Raw genomic sequence first — 15724 nt, 5'->3', positions numbered from 1 at the left:
TCTTTGTCCTTGGATTGCGTGCCCTTGATTACTCTTTGACCTTACATTGTGCCATATAGATGACTTGTGTAATTAAATAACCCTAGATTTGAAGATTTTATACGTTGCATCGACTTAAGTTAAAGGATCCAAAATGGATACTATGAAGGCAGTGTAATCTATCTTTAATAATGTACATAGAAATCAATGGAAAGATAAAACTTATGACTGAATTTTCAAGGTTTTATCGTCGACGGTTCTTGCACCTCTGGCGACATCGCTTCAGCACCCACTTTAAATGTCGTCATCATGAACCCATGAATCGTTATGGAATAGCACTCTGCATCCAGAGCACAAACTGGTCACACGTGTCAAATAAGGACAACTAAGTGGTTGTTGATATAAAAGTACATTGCCTTACCGTAACATGTGGTCAATGTGATTAGAGTTGATCATGAGTCCGTATTGCATACATACTATTGTTTCCATTACTTGTTATTTCTTGGTTATATGGGTATATTTCTCTATCAGAGCGGTTAAAGGCCGTGAGGTCTTTACTTTTGAAACGAATGAAAGTTTTAAGTTGGTCAATGAGTGCAAAAGCTACATCAGTTTTCAGTTTTTATAGCTGATCTGATCCGGAAGGAAGAATATTGTTTTTGGCTAGATTCTTTTATCCCACTTTCCGCTATATAGATACGTATTATATTTAAACAATCCTAGTTTTGGGGATTTGATACATCGCATCTACTTGCGATCCACTTAGAAATCGATGGTAAAGAAAACTATTGACCAAACTTTATGACAAACGTGATGACTTTTATTCTAAATTGTCAACTTTCTTTTCATATGTGGCAACATCCCTTCAGCACCTGCGTATGGAATGTACATATCACAACTCATACATTATGCCAGAGCTTGCCGAAACTACGCAGATGTTTTGTATCGCGCTAGAATTCTAACAAATATGGATCGTTATGGTGTATGCATCTGCGCCATGAAAACTGATTTGTTCAACGTTTTCCTTTCTCCTTTCGTCTACCCCGGACTTGACTTTTATGAGGAACTCGATGGGTGTTTCTAGAAAGAAAGGCAGAGGACACTTACCCTACCGATGCACCTGGTCTGTGCTCCCAGTTTTTAGAGGAGTCCGAGTTGCTCATTTTCTTTTGTTACTTTGTATGTATGATTCTAGTAGCTGTATGTTCTTTGTTGTATATGTCTGTTTTCCATGTCTGGTCTTTATCCCTGGATTACATTCTTTTGATTACCGCTATAACCTTGGTTCCCTTGATTACTCTTTTCAAAGACCCCGATGTAGCAAAAACATTTTCTACTATGATAAATATGGTGTCGTACCAGCAGACAAAGCCAAAAACAATATTGTTTTTGTCTGCGAAACGTTTTACATCCAATGTTTAATATCAGAGATCGACGTAGAAACTAATAGCAGTGATAATTCCTATACTGCTACCACACTCTCCAAAGAAGAGGTGGTGAAAAACCATAAATATGCGCTCTCCTCTTTTGGTCTCTCTACAAAGGACAATGATTGTGATTTACCGTCTCTTTACTAAACTCCACACGAATCCATACAAACAACATCACATATCTGGATCTGAAAAATTTACCACCAAACCTCTCTCAAGACTTTTAAGTTCTATACTAACAGCTGTCAAAGAGGGTCTGCAGTCCTACCATAATACTTCCGTAGTGGTATTAATTCAATGTGGATCTTGAAAAATTCGAAAGATTCTTTTGGAGACAATCAGTTCAAGGCTATTATCAGAATATAATAGCATTAAAACCTATGATTTTCAACACTGTATTTTCTATTCCTATACTCAGTTTAAATCCAGACTTAAAAACATTATACATCGTTGTTTTTCTAAAATAAAATGCTACACCTAGGTACAAATATATAGTTAGAGATTCCTCATGCGTTATGAAAATAATTTCGAATCATCTTCCAGAGGAAGATGTTTACAGAATGCTGAAATTCGTAATTGGCAACATATTTGTCCTGTGTGGTGGACGCGTTTTTCAACAAACGGTACGCATTCCAGTGGGAAAAATTGTGTTCCTCTGCTGACCTATTCCTTCAATCTTATGAGGCTGATTTTATAGCTGATCTGATCCGAAAGAAGGAATATCATTCAGCTAGATAATTAAATCTCAGTTTCCGCTATATAGATGAGGTATTATCTTTAAACAATCCTGATTTGATACATCGCATCTATCCGAAAAACTTGAGAATACTACAGACACTGTGAAGTCTCATATCTTGACCTTTCCATTAAGAATTGTCAACGTTCTTTTCATTTGTGGCAAAAACCCTTCTGTACATGCCTATGGATCGTTCATATAACAACTCTGACGTTATGCCAGAGCTTGCTGAAACTACTCAGACGTTTTGTATCGCGCTAGATTTCTAAAAAATAGGCTTCTGGAACAGTGTTATATTGCTACAAGATTGAAGTCATCACTACAGACGTTTTATGGTTATCATGAACTCGTACTTCGTTACGGTATATAAAACTGATTTGTTCAACGTGTTATAGTTTTCCTTTCCTCTTTCGTCTACCCCGGACTTGACTTTGTACGAGTCGTATTGTATAGTCGTTCCCTTGGTTGTGTTATTTTTTTTTATTACCAATCATGGCATTCTTTATCTAGTTTTCTGGTTTTGATTTTTGTTTTTATTTCTTCCAATGTTCAGAGATTTACAAATACTCTTGCCCGCTGGTACATGTACCTTTTAAGAGCGTGTTCCACTCATCTGAGTAAATGAGACAGTGGTCTGATTTTGATGATATTTTGGGGTATGGTGATCAAAGACTAAAATGTGTGTTTGTTTCAATAGAACCGTTTCATCAACTTCAATTGAATATTATATTGCATGCTATATTTCGTCAAAACCAGTTGTACAATATTGAATTGCAAAACGTTATGTGAAAGTGTGTCGAATAGTGCCATGAAAATGAATGCAGCCACTTTTTAGTACAGTAAGGAGACTGCCAAATTCCTTTTGTATTTGAGAAATCCCATGACCCTAGATGGAAAAGTCCGAAAATTATAAAAATGTACGTTGGGCCAGCATCAATATCAATAAAGAACTCAAAAATTGTGGTCATGGATGCAAGGATTTGTAAGTGGCAGCATTTAGTGTTTATTCGTGCAAAAAAAAATAGAAAAAGGTATGGTCTGCATTGACAAGCGTGTGAAACGAATATAACATAAAACAACATAAGATTAGATATGTTTTATTTTTAAATCTCGATCCCGCAAGAGGGCAAGTCATAACAATAATTCACTTCTAAGATACAGATAAAATCGTGTAAAACATAACATTATAACAGCGGTTAATCAGATGATGTTTTGCTCTACTTCTATGCATAAAGATTTCATATGAAATTACAACTTTGTTTCCAAAATAATTAGGCATAAGTGGGTCAAATCATAAATTACCATTCTAATGGGGTATTTAGACTAACAAAAATTTACATTTGTTCTAATCTGATTTTACTGGTTTATGGCAATCCGGCCATCGAATAGGTGTTTGTTTCAGCCATAAATTACATTGTCATGCTACAGTACTTTGCAGTAGTTCTATAAGCTTCATATACGGGGGACTTGGAAGGAAGTTTTAACAGAGAAATCGATACAAATAATAATAATAATCAGAAACAACAGTTTACATGTCAAATAATATGAAATATTATCAAATATATCTGATCAAATAATAAATGGTGATTCTATAGGGGTTTTGATATTTTATATCGGGAATGGGGAATATACAATGATAAATTGGGATGAGGACAATGGGAAATTTGAAATGGGGAGAAGGTAAATGCTATAAATGGGAGGTTTTTGACAGTCAAGAGCTGTACTACAAATGTAATTAATCAGAAATGAAAGGCAAGTCTACAAATATGTGTTTAGCCATCTTTAATTTCACCACTGTTTGTTTAATCTACGGAAGCAAATTCCAAGAGAAACGTCAATTTGAATATATGACTTATATATATACAAATAAACATAACAATCATAAACTGTAAATTCAAAATTTATTCAATGCATGCTTTATTGAAATTGACTTTTGAATATACAATTGAAGATTTAATTTACTTGTAATTACATTTTAAGCATTTATAAGTTTCTGTCCCCGAGCGGTAAAATCAATGTGGATGCAATAAACTATTCTTATGGCTATATAATGCCGTTTAGTTCGTTGCCACACTCTATCGAACTACACGATCGCCATATTGTTTTCAATCTGAAGAAGTACATGCAAGTTTAAACTTTCTGGGAAAGATGTTCTCGACCCATCAAAAACAACAATAAGCATGAAGAATCTCCTGATTAGAATTATATTTATATAACTTTTTATCTCTAGCTGGCCGAGTGGTCTAGGGCGCTGGACTTTGTGCAGGCTGTGTTGCCATATATGTCACAGCGGCACGAGTTCGAGTCCCGCGGAGGGAACGACCAAATACACATATACAAATACTTCGACAAAGATTAATCAGGTAATGTGTTAAAAATACAAACTGAGTGAATAATGGGAAACACAAAGGCAGCACAAAACTAAAATTTGTCAAAATATATGTGAATTATATATACAATAGTCATGAATTTCACAGTAATGCTACTACAAATATGGTACAATAGTGAACGAAGGAAAATCAAGTTATAATTGTAGATTGTGATTATTTGTTCAATCTAAGGGAGGTAATTCAAAGAAAAAATGTGATGGAAATAAGATTATCATATACATTACCTTCAATCTAAATCAGAAATTATTGCGTGCACCGATCATTAGAAGTATCATTTTAGTAAAAAAACATTTTTATTTCTTGTGATATTGAGATCAATCCATCATGGGAAATGTTAAAATTCCGCAAGTTGAGTTATCTTATTATTGCAATTTTAGGTTAGTCATTTGTTTGCAAAACATAATATATCGCAATAATTTCTAATTAAACATTATTCAAATTAAAAGCTCTTTTCATTACCTTGAATGAAACTGACAAATATGATAGAAAAAAAACTAAAAAAATTGAAAAAGCACTTTTTTAAAATATTTTCATATTTACAATGTATTCAATAGACAATACACAATATTTAGATCAATGAAAGTAAATTTTATCAACTTAAGCGGGTAATTGATCATTAGGATCATCAAACGAATAGACTAAAATCAGACAGACACTATATACACAAGCAACAAACTTATGAAATAGATCTACAACATTTCGATTGAATTTAAATACAGGTCACAGTATGTGAGATCCGGTTTCGCACAAAATACCAAAGTATTGCATGATTTGAATTCAGTTTATGAAAATTCTTATATTGGTTAAGTCTTTGATAATGACGAGGTTTTCCCCTAGAACCGTTTTTATTCCAATAGCTTGTTTCTGTATCCTGGGAATTGTTACCTTGATGCACAACAAATTGTCCTTGAAAAAATTGCTAATGTTCATTTCTTTTTTTGAGCCGGAAGTCACAGTGTTATTCTGTTTGTATAAATGTAACTTGACGAAACTGCTGAATAAGGAAATTCATACACCAGAGGTAAAACCAAGGCATTTAACAATATAAATAATAAAAAATTGAAAAATTCGTTTTACTATACAAATTACTGAACAAATACAAAATGTTAGTAAAAACAAATATAAAATGAATACCATATGAGACAAGACAACAATAGTAATGAGACATGTACATCTATAATCAGAAGATTGTCAGGAATCACCAAAATATCACCACACTTGCTGTGTGTGATAGCCGATACACCTTGGGCGCTTAACTCTATCATGTTCTCTTTATATATAGCAATGAATTGTAAAATTGGACATCCTTCGCCCAATAAGTTATTCATTTAAAACGAAAAATATATGGTTAAATATTAAACCATAAGGATAAAATGTTATAATGTTAATAAGTACTGCTGTTGTATGACTGAAAAGATACGAATGGAAAGACATGGATGATTTGTTGAAGTTCATCTAGATATAAATACTACAAGCATTAAAATATAAACTGTGTTTAATGATTTCAAAATTAATGATTAAAAAATTCCAAAGAGAGCGAAAAAAATTTATTTAACATTCAACATTTTACACATCTATTGTAATAGTATGCATTAAATATATATCGACTACATTTTAGGTATAATTGTCAGTATACATGTATTGATTACATTTCTAGTAACGGTTGTCATTATACATGTATTGATTACATTTATAGTTACAGTTGCCATTATACATTACCCTTTTTGAAAGCATTATACTGTAATGGTTTCTTAAACGAACATTTTACTGTCTATCAAAGATATAAAAAATCAAAGATATGTTTAAATGGAATCCCGCAAAAAAAAAAATTTAGAAGAAAATCATTTCAGAACAAAAGCCAATAAGACAATGACCTTAAGCATTGCATATTTTGTGTTAAAGAGCTCCTGTCTAAATGGAGCGTCTTGTTGAATTTAATTTTAATGTTAAAATATGTAAAAGTAAACTAGGGAACCAAGGTTCTAGCGGTAACCAAAAAAAAATGTAATCCAGGGACAAAGGCCAGACATGGAAAACAGACATACACAACAAAGAACATAAAGTAACTAAAATAATACATACAAAGTAACAAAAGCAAATTAGCTACTCGAACTTCACTTAAAGCTGGAAGCATGGACAAAGTGTACCGGTAGAGTATGCGTTGTCTGCTTTTCTAGAAACACCTGTCGAGATGATCATCAAAAGTCAGGTCCGGGGAAGACGAAAGAGAAAAGGAAAACTATGACACGTTGCACAGATCAGTTTTCATGGCGTAGATGGATACACCGTAACGATCCACGAGATGACAACCATAACACTCCTGTAATGATGACTTCAACTTTGTAGCAACATAACCCTGTTCCATAAACCTACTTGTTAGAAGTCTAGCGCGATACAAAAAGTCTGCGTAGTTTCGGCAAGCCCTAACATAACGTATGGGATGTGATATGAACACTCCATACGCAGGCGCTGAAGGGGTGTTGCCACAGATGAAATAAAAGTTGACGGTTCTGAAAGAAAAGTCACCAAGTTTGTCGTAAAGTATGGTGAATAATTTTCCTTTACTATTGACCTCTAAGTGTAGATCAAGATATGAAGCTGACTTTACAGTGTCTGTAGGATCCACATTAAATTAATACCTTTACTGGAGTAACAAGTATTGGGGTAGGACTGCAGACCATCTTTGACAGCTTGAGTATAGAAGTTAAAAGTTTTATAATAGGTCTGGTGGCACATTTTGCAGATCCAGCTATGTAACGTTGTTTTCATGGATTCTTGTGGCGTTTAGGAATCCAGTACATAGACGGTTAATTACAATTATCTTCTTTGGTAGAGAGACCAAAAGAGGATAGCACAGATTTATGGTTTTCCACAATATCTTCTACGGAGAGTGTGGTAGTAGTATATGTCAACCTCTGATAATAAACATTGGAAGAAAAAGTTTTGCAGACAAAAAACAATATTGTTTTGGGCTTTGTCCGCTAGTACGACAACATATTTGTAATTTATATAGTAGACAATGTGTTTGCTACATCGGGGTCTTTTGAAAACTTATGTGTTTGCACTCATTGAACTACTTAAAGGTTTGACCGAGAATCAATGCTTTCATGTTCTCGTTCATCCATTTTCTTGCGTAGTCCTCTACGGCATCCATAAGAACTTTAAAGTTACAATTCCAAATTATGAAGCGTGGTTCACGGTACTTGGGACCTTTAGATATTACGCAGAGAAATTTTGGATTCACTGGGTGAAATATAAGAATATGAAATAATCGGTGTTGATTTGTCTTTGAAATATGAGGTAATTTCATTGGTAACGTTTTTGTGGTGGAGGATGTTAGCGAAATGTGGCAGACATGATCGTTTTTCTTCATCTTGAATTTTCACACAAACTGGTTTAAAGAGTATGTGGAAACCAATATCCAAAATGTTGGCAACACGTTTGTATAATTATGAGGAAGGGTCAGAAACAGGAGCGTCAAGAATTGTTTTGTAAAAGGAGTGTAGAAGAGTAAGAAATATAGAATAGTGTTTGGTTCGAGTGGGATGAAGTCCAAGAGGTTTTTGTCTGAAAGGGAGGATACCATCTATGGTAATATCATGTTACTTAGATGACGTATATAGTGGCGAAAAGTCAAAGTAAACAGAAGTGGCTTTTTGGCTTATAATGGATTTTTAAATTCAGGTCACAGAAAATTTCTTTCGAATTTACTACCATTACTTCCTTGTTTTCTTTATCATAATGTACAGCATTAGGATCAACCTATCATCAACACATAAGAGAGTTTCACATTTATCTCAAAACAAACATATTCTAGTATTCGTCCATTGAAATGCCTAGTAAGGCTGATAGATTTCTATACGTATATGTAAAGATAATTTTGTAGTATGATCTAGGACAGCTATATTGTCATTTTCATAACTTGTATAGCACATTTTGTTTCATCTGTGTCTATACGTGAAAGATCGTCAACAGGTTCATTATCACGTACTTTATCGATTTTCCCAGTACCCATGTTTATTATCTTAATACCTTTATTGGAATCACTAAAGACTAAGTTACCATGCAAATGTGTCAATAAACTAACCTTGTACTCTGTCTTAAGTGTTTTAATTACGATGTCTGATATAATTACTCATATTTATGCATTTTTACATTGTAAAACATAATCTAACAATATTTTAAAGTTAAAATGGCATAATAGTGTATAATATGGTAAAAAAAACCACACAAAAACGAAAAAAGAAACATTCTTTTTTTAGTTCTCAAAATAATATAAAATTTAATTTAAGAATGAAGAATGGTTTGTCTCTTTGTTTGTTTGTTGGCTTCTGTCTTTTGTTTGTTGTTTAAGTTAAGAGCACATGAACACATCAAGAAACATGATAAAAGTGATTTATGAAAATTTTTCAATAATTACACAGGTATTTTAGGAAATTTTCATTACAGCAAGTTTTTTTTCTTCACATTTTAAAGAAAACAAAATTGATTTTTCACATTTGGGTCTCAAAGAACGAAAATTATAATATAGTGGTGCAAAAATGGTCAATTTCATTTTTATTTTTTTTTAAAGGCATTTTATTTCTTTTACTAGTATCGACTTAAAAAGTACAAAAACAATCCCAAATCAAATATTTGTTATCAATAATACGGAATTAAACCACCATATTGGCTTTCTTTTGATGATTCTTTGAAAACCCCCCATCACTCAGGGGGCGATCTAGTATCCTATTAGGATCAAATTATCTGATCTAATGAGTAAAAGACTGCACCCTGAGCCTTATTAGAACTAAGTAAACATTGTCAGCATCTAGAAATTCTCACCTAAACTATCAAAAGAACCAAAAAGGATAAATAGTAGCCCTTTTGAGACTAAAATCACACCAAATTTTGTTGCAGAACCATACAAGAAGAAGATTCAAATATGTTTACTGATGGTAATACTCCACACAACAAAGGCAAAACTGGTCTAACAGGAAGCCACAAGGTTAGTAATGCTGGAAGGTTCAAGAAAGGTCATACTCCATGGTCGAAAGGTCTCGTTCTTGAGAATGCAGTTTCATCAGATGAAGAAGAGTCAAAAGCTTACATCCGAATGAATCTGCAAGATCACCAACAAGACGACATCAAAGCTGATTCCCTATCCAGGACTGACAGCTCACAGGTGGTAAAAGAAGATGGAAGTGGTGTGATTAAATCCAGTATGATCCTGCGGCCACAGTTCCTGAAAGCAGACAAAGAAAAGGTGACATCAAATAGTTCTCATATTATTGAGAGTGAAAAGATGTTTGACATGTTCAACTTGGCGTACCAACAGCACAGGGAAACACCATAAACTTGCAAGAGGCCATGGATGGAGCCACATAGTCAAAGAAAATGGGGTGCCTGTATCATGTACAGAGTTCGGTGTGCAAACTGTTGGTTTGCGACTCCAACACTAGCAAAGTTGTACTCAGAAGTTGAAAACAACAAGCCAGGGCCAAATCCAGCCGGTACTAACATTGCACTAGTTTCAGCAGGACTAGATAGTCCAATAGGAAGCACCAAGACCCAGGAGATTTTAGCGCGTGTAAGTCTTCCACCTCCATGCAAGAGTGGTATGCAGAGAAACACCGACCGAAGTTATGGTACAGCAGAACAAGGACGACATGAAAGATAAGGTTGAACAAGTGAAGGCATACAACAAAAAGAAGGGACAACCAGAAAATGTGATAGATGTGACCTTATATGGCAGGTACCCAACTGCAACAAGGTCCAGCAGGAAGAAACCAGGGTTAAACGCATCACAGGCACAGATGCTTGCGATTGAACAAAATACTCCATGGAAGTTTGTAGTTGCAGCATTTTCACGAAACCAGCTATGTTGGAAGGGAGCTTGGCTCAGAGGAAAGGGATTTGATGCAGAGTGCCCAGGCCATGAAGGATGTACTGCTACCCTTCATAGAACTATACCAATATCAGAATATGCCATGGGAAAAGAAATTGGAAACAGCTTGCACTGCAAGGTATGCTTATCCGTTATGCCACAACAGATGGAGATGAACGTTCTGCTAAAGGAGTAGAAGATGCCATACATGTACTGTATCCTATGTGGGAAGTGCAGAGACTGGCTGACCCAGTACATCTAAGCCAACATCAATTCCGAGCGAGAATGCAAGCTGAGTTTAGTGAGACCATGTTTCATGGACAAACTAAAGAAGAGAACAAAGACTTGAGGAAAATGTTTAGCCTGGACTTGAAGTGTCGCAGTTCCATGATACTGAACCATGTAATGAATGAATATAACAAGGACACAGAAAAAGTATGTAAAAAATTACCTACCATCCTTTCAACTACAGTCAAGTGTTTTGGTTGAGACTGTTCATCTTGCCTTAAGGAGTCTGTGGTATGCAAAGGTACAGTCAGTGATAACTGGTGGACCAGATCCTTTTACCTAAGCACTTACAACATCACTGTGCTGAAAATAGATGAAATTGATGAAATTATACTGCTAGAACTACTGAAAATGATACTTAGTGAGGAAGCAGTCAATAGCATGAGAATGTTCCACACAACAAATAAAAATGAAGGAGTTCATCGTGCATTGAGTGTGAGTTTACCAAAAAATGTAACTCATGGAAAAAACATGGAAGGCAGACTTCATTCTGCAATACACAGGACCAACAACAAACCTGGTACATCAGCCAAGATGAAAAGCAAAGAGTTGAACATTAAAGTGTCTGAAGACTGTGAGAACTTCTTTGATCAAATGGACAGAGAGTATACTTACAAAAGGACTTATGAGCAGAAACCTGAAGTAAAGACAAGGAGGTTACAACAGGCAGCTGTCAGACTGGAGGAACACAAGATTCATAAAGAGCTCCACAAAAAGAGACCAGACTATGTAAAAGGGCAACTAGATCCTGTACCAGATGAGCTGATGCATGATGCATACTGCAAGAAGAAGATGCCTAAGTAAAAGACAGACAGCTTAAAAAAATCAAAGGTCCTTTTAAGGACCACCCAAATCTTTCAAAAAGATTTCTTATATTGATACGAATAAAATGAAATTTAATGAATAAATGAACACTTTCCCCTGCCCATTTTCTTTTAAATCCATTAAAATACCTAAATTATTATCTGGCATCTTAAGGTGCACTAAACAGGGCGGAAAAGGGGCAATGTGACCTATACATTCCCCTTTCGACACACATGTTTGCCTACTGTTGTTGAAACCATGTGGTTCCAACACCAGATGGGCTACATTTATGCATTTGGTATTGTGGCACAGGTGTGATACATCAACAGCTGCTAACTGTGCAGCCCTATGCTGTATCATGTATGCAAGCTTGCGCACATATAATAATTTCCACCCAATGGCACCAGGAAATCTACAATTTATGACCCCATATTTGCCATTTGGTGTACATAACCCTTTCCAAATAAAACACTCTCCATTTAGCCCAAGGGCACATTTTTCCTCTAGCTTTTGATGGTACTTCTGAAAAAAAGGCATCCATTTTGTAAAGTTACTTTTTCAAGCAAGATTGAGTAGGAATATTTCTCAAAAAGAGGATTTGGTACCCCTCAAAACCACAAAAAAAAGTCCAAATTTGAGATATCCAACCCCTATCTTTTGAAAAATGGCTAAATTATGCAAAATTTCCTCAAAATATAGTAAATTTGATATATTTCAATAGTACTGTACCTCTACTACACATATGAAACATAAAAATACTCACCAATACGAAAATGTAGCCATATCAGCTGTTTTGTATGAACATACCTCTCTATTAGATGCGCTAAAGTTAAAATATTGTAATAAAAAACCATCTTCTGTTATTTCATCATATTTCCAATCATTCTGCAAAGTTTCGATCAAATCGGTCCATTATCATGTCCACAAACCAGCTTCAAAGACAGCTACCCAAAACTGTTTTCAGCTCTTCTTTCTTATCTGAAAAATTCAAAAAGTTAGATATGACCACTTTTATCAATATTGCAATAACTTTTTTACTTTTTGAGATATTTTCACAAACTAAAGTGTTTTTTTTTCTTGGATAATTATAGTATTTGAATTACAAATTTTCTTTTATCAAAATAGTTTTAAAGTGGTTTAATTTTTTTTTTTCAAATTCCAAATATGGAAAAAAATAGAATTGAATCAAATGAACATAAAATTAAAAATACTTCTACTTCATCAAAAAAATAGAAAAAAATATTATAAATTACTTTAATGATTCAGAAAACAGCCCCAATTTACAGATTCTTGATAAGATGAAAAGTATTTGTGTAAATAATTATTTTCTACAGGTGCCGATATGACCAATAATCTAAAGGCTCAGGGTTGCATACTCATACATAAAGTTCTTTAGATAAGAAAATTTTTGAATAATTACACAGGTATTTTAGAAAATTTTCATCACAGCAAGTTTTTTTCTTCACATTTTAAAGAAAACAAAATTGATTTATCACATTTGGGTCTCAAAGAACGAAAATTATAATATAGTGGTGCAAAAATGGTCAATTTCATTTTTTTGTTTTTCTAAAGGCATTTTATTTTTTTTACTAGTATCGACTTAAAAAGTACAAAAACAATCCCAAATCAAATATTTGTTATCAATAATACGGAATTAAACAACCATATTGGCTTTCTTTTGATGATTCTTTGAAAACCCCCCATCACTTAGGGGGCGATCTAGTATCCTATTAGGATCAAATTATCTGATCTAATGAGTAAAAGACTGCACCCTGAGCCTTATTAGAACTAAGTAAACATTGTCAGCATCTAGAAATTCTCACCTAAACTATCAAAAGAACCAAAAAGGATAAATAGTAGCCCTTTTGAGACTAAAGTCATACCAAATTTTGTTGCAGAACCATACAAGAAGAAGATTCAAATATGTTTACTGATGGTAATACTCCACACAACAAAGGCAAAACTGGTCTAGCAGGAAGCCACAAGGTTAGTAATGCTGGAAGGTTCAAGAAAGGTCATACTCCATGGTCGAAAGGTCTCGTTCTTGAGAATGCAGTTTCATCAGATGAAGAAGAGTCAAAAGCTTACATCCGAATGAATCTGTAAGATCACCAACAAGACGACATCAAAGCTGATTCCGTATCCAGGACTGACAGCTCACAGGTGGTAAAAGAAGATGGAAGTGGTGTGATTAAATCCAGTATGATCCTGCGGCCACAGTTCCTGAAAGCAGACAAAGAAAAGGTGACATCAAATAGTTCTCATATTATTGAGAGTGAAAAGATGTTTGACATGTTCAACTTGGCGTACCAACAGCACAGGGAAACACCATAAACTTGCAAGAGGCCATGGATGGAGCCACATAGTCAAAGAAAATGGGGTGCCTGTATCATGTACAGAGTTCGGTGTGCAAACTGTTGGTTTGCGACTCCAACACTAGCAAAGTTGTACTCAGAAGTTGAAAACAACAAGCCAGGGCCAAATCCAGCCGGTACTAACATTGCACTAGTTTCAGCAGGACTAGATAGTCCAATAGGAAGCACCAAGACCCAGGAGATTTTAGCGCGTGTAAGTCTTCCACCTCCATGCAAGAGTGGTATGCAGAGAAACACCGACCGAAGTTATGGTACAGCAGAACAAGGACGACATGAAAGATAAGGTTGAACAAGTGAAGGCATACAACAAAAAGAAGGGACAACCAGAAAATGTGATAGATGTGACCTTATATGGCAGGTACCCAACTGCAACAAGGTCCAGCAGGAAGAAACCAGGGTTAAACGCATCACAGGCACAGATGCTTGCGATTGAACAAAATACTCCATGGAAGTTTGTAGTTGCAGCATTTTCACGAAACCAGCTATGTTGGAAGGGAGCTTGGCTCAGAGGAAAGGGATTTGATGCAGAGTGCCCAGGCCATGAAGGATGTACTGCTACCCTTCATAGAACTATACCAATATCAGAATATGCCATGGGAAAAGAAATTGGAAATCAGCTTGCACTGCAAGGTATGCTTATCCGTTATGCCACAACAGATGGAGATGCACGTTCCGCTAAAGGAGTAGAAGATGCCATACATGTACTGCATCCTATGTGGGAAGTGCAGAGACTGGCTGACCCAGTACATCTAAGCCAACATCAATTCCGAGCGGGAATGCAAGCTGAGTTTAGTGAGACCATGTTTCATGGACAAACTAAAGAAGAGAACAAAGACTTGAGGAAAATGTTTAGCCTAGACCTGAAGTGTCGCAGTTCCATGATACTGAACCAGTTAATGAATGAATTTAACAAGGACACAGAAAAAGTATGTAAAAAATTACCTACCATCCTTTCAACTACAGTCAAGTGTTATGGTGGAGACTGTTCATCTTGCCTTAAGGAGTCTGTGGTATGCAAAGGTACAGTCAGTGATAACTGGTGGACCAGATCCTTTTACCTAAGCACTTACAACATCACTGTGCTGAAAATAGATGAAATTGATGATATTATACTGGTAGAACTACTGAAAATGATACTTAGTGAGGAAGCAGTCAATAGCATGAGAGTGTTCCACACAACAAATAAAAATGAAGGAGTTCATCGTGCATTGAGGGTGAGTTTACCAAAAAATGTAACTCATGGAAAAAACATGGAAGGCAGACTTCATTCTGCAATACACAGGACCAACAACAGACCTGGTACATCAGCCAAGATGAAAAGCAAAGAGTTGAACATTAAAGTGTCTGAAGACTGTGAGAACTTCTTTGATAAAATGGACAGAGAGTATACTTACAAAAGGACTTATGAGCAGAAACCTGAAGTAAAGACAAGGAGGTTACAACAGGCAGCTGTCAGACTGGAGGAACACAAGATTCATAAAGAGCTCCACAAAAAGAGACCAGACTATGTAAAAGGGCAACTAGATCCTGTACCAGATGAGCTGATGCATGATGTATACTGCAAGAAGAAGATGCCTAAGTAAAAGACAGACAGCTTAAAAAAATCAAAGGTCCTTTTAAGGACCACCCAAATCTTTCAAAAAGATTTCTTATATTGATACGAATAAAATGAAATTTAATGAATAAATGAACACTTTCCCCTGCCCATTTTCTTTTAAATCCATTAAAATACCTAAATTATTATCTGGCATCTTAAGGTGCACTAAACAGGGCGGAAAAAGGGCAATGTGGTTCCAACACCAGATGGGCTACATTTATGCATTTGGTATTGTGGCACAGGTGTGATACATCAACAG

At 35.2% G+C, this 15724-nt stretch overlaps 1 long non-coding RNA gene across 2 annotated transcripts in view; it reads right to left on the bottom strand.

Moving 5' to 3' along the window:
- The window catches only part of LOC148600073 (uncharacterized), a 71014-nt gene extending 56058 nt beyond the window's left edge, over positions 1-14956 (bottom strand). Inside the window, exons 1-5 of one of the 2 annotated variants that reach the window (XR_015918074.1) lie at positions 14815-14956; positions 13377-13716; positions 12301-12471; positions 10857-10992; positions 5684-9759 (exon numbers count right to left, since the gene is read on the bottom strand). This is a non-coding gene — a long non-coding RNA (uncharacterized LOC148600073). Of the gene's footprint in view, positions 1-5683; positions 9760-10856; positions 10993-12300; positions 12472-13376; positions 13717-14814 lie in introns of those variants that run through there. The other variant, XR_015918073.1, reaches the window with a different exon arrangement.
- Between the last annotated feature and the right edge of the window lie 768 nt (positions 14957-15724).

The sequence above is a fragment of the Perna viridis genome, chromosome 13, assembly GCF_037379345.1.
Source record: "Perna viridis isolate PV_CMFRI_1.1 ecotype Kerala chromosome 13, ASM3737934v1, whole genome shotgun sequence".
Taxonomy (NCBI): Eukaryota; Metazoa; Mollusca; class Bivalvia; order Mytilida; family Mytilidae; genus Perna; species Perna viridis.
Note: the sequence above shows the minus strand (reverse complement) of the source record. Positions and strands in the feature narration are given on the sequence as shown.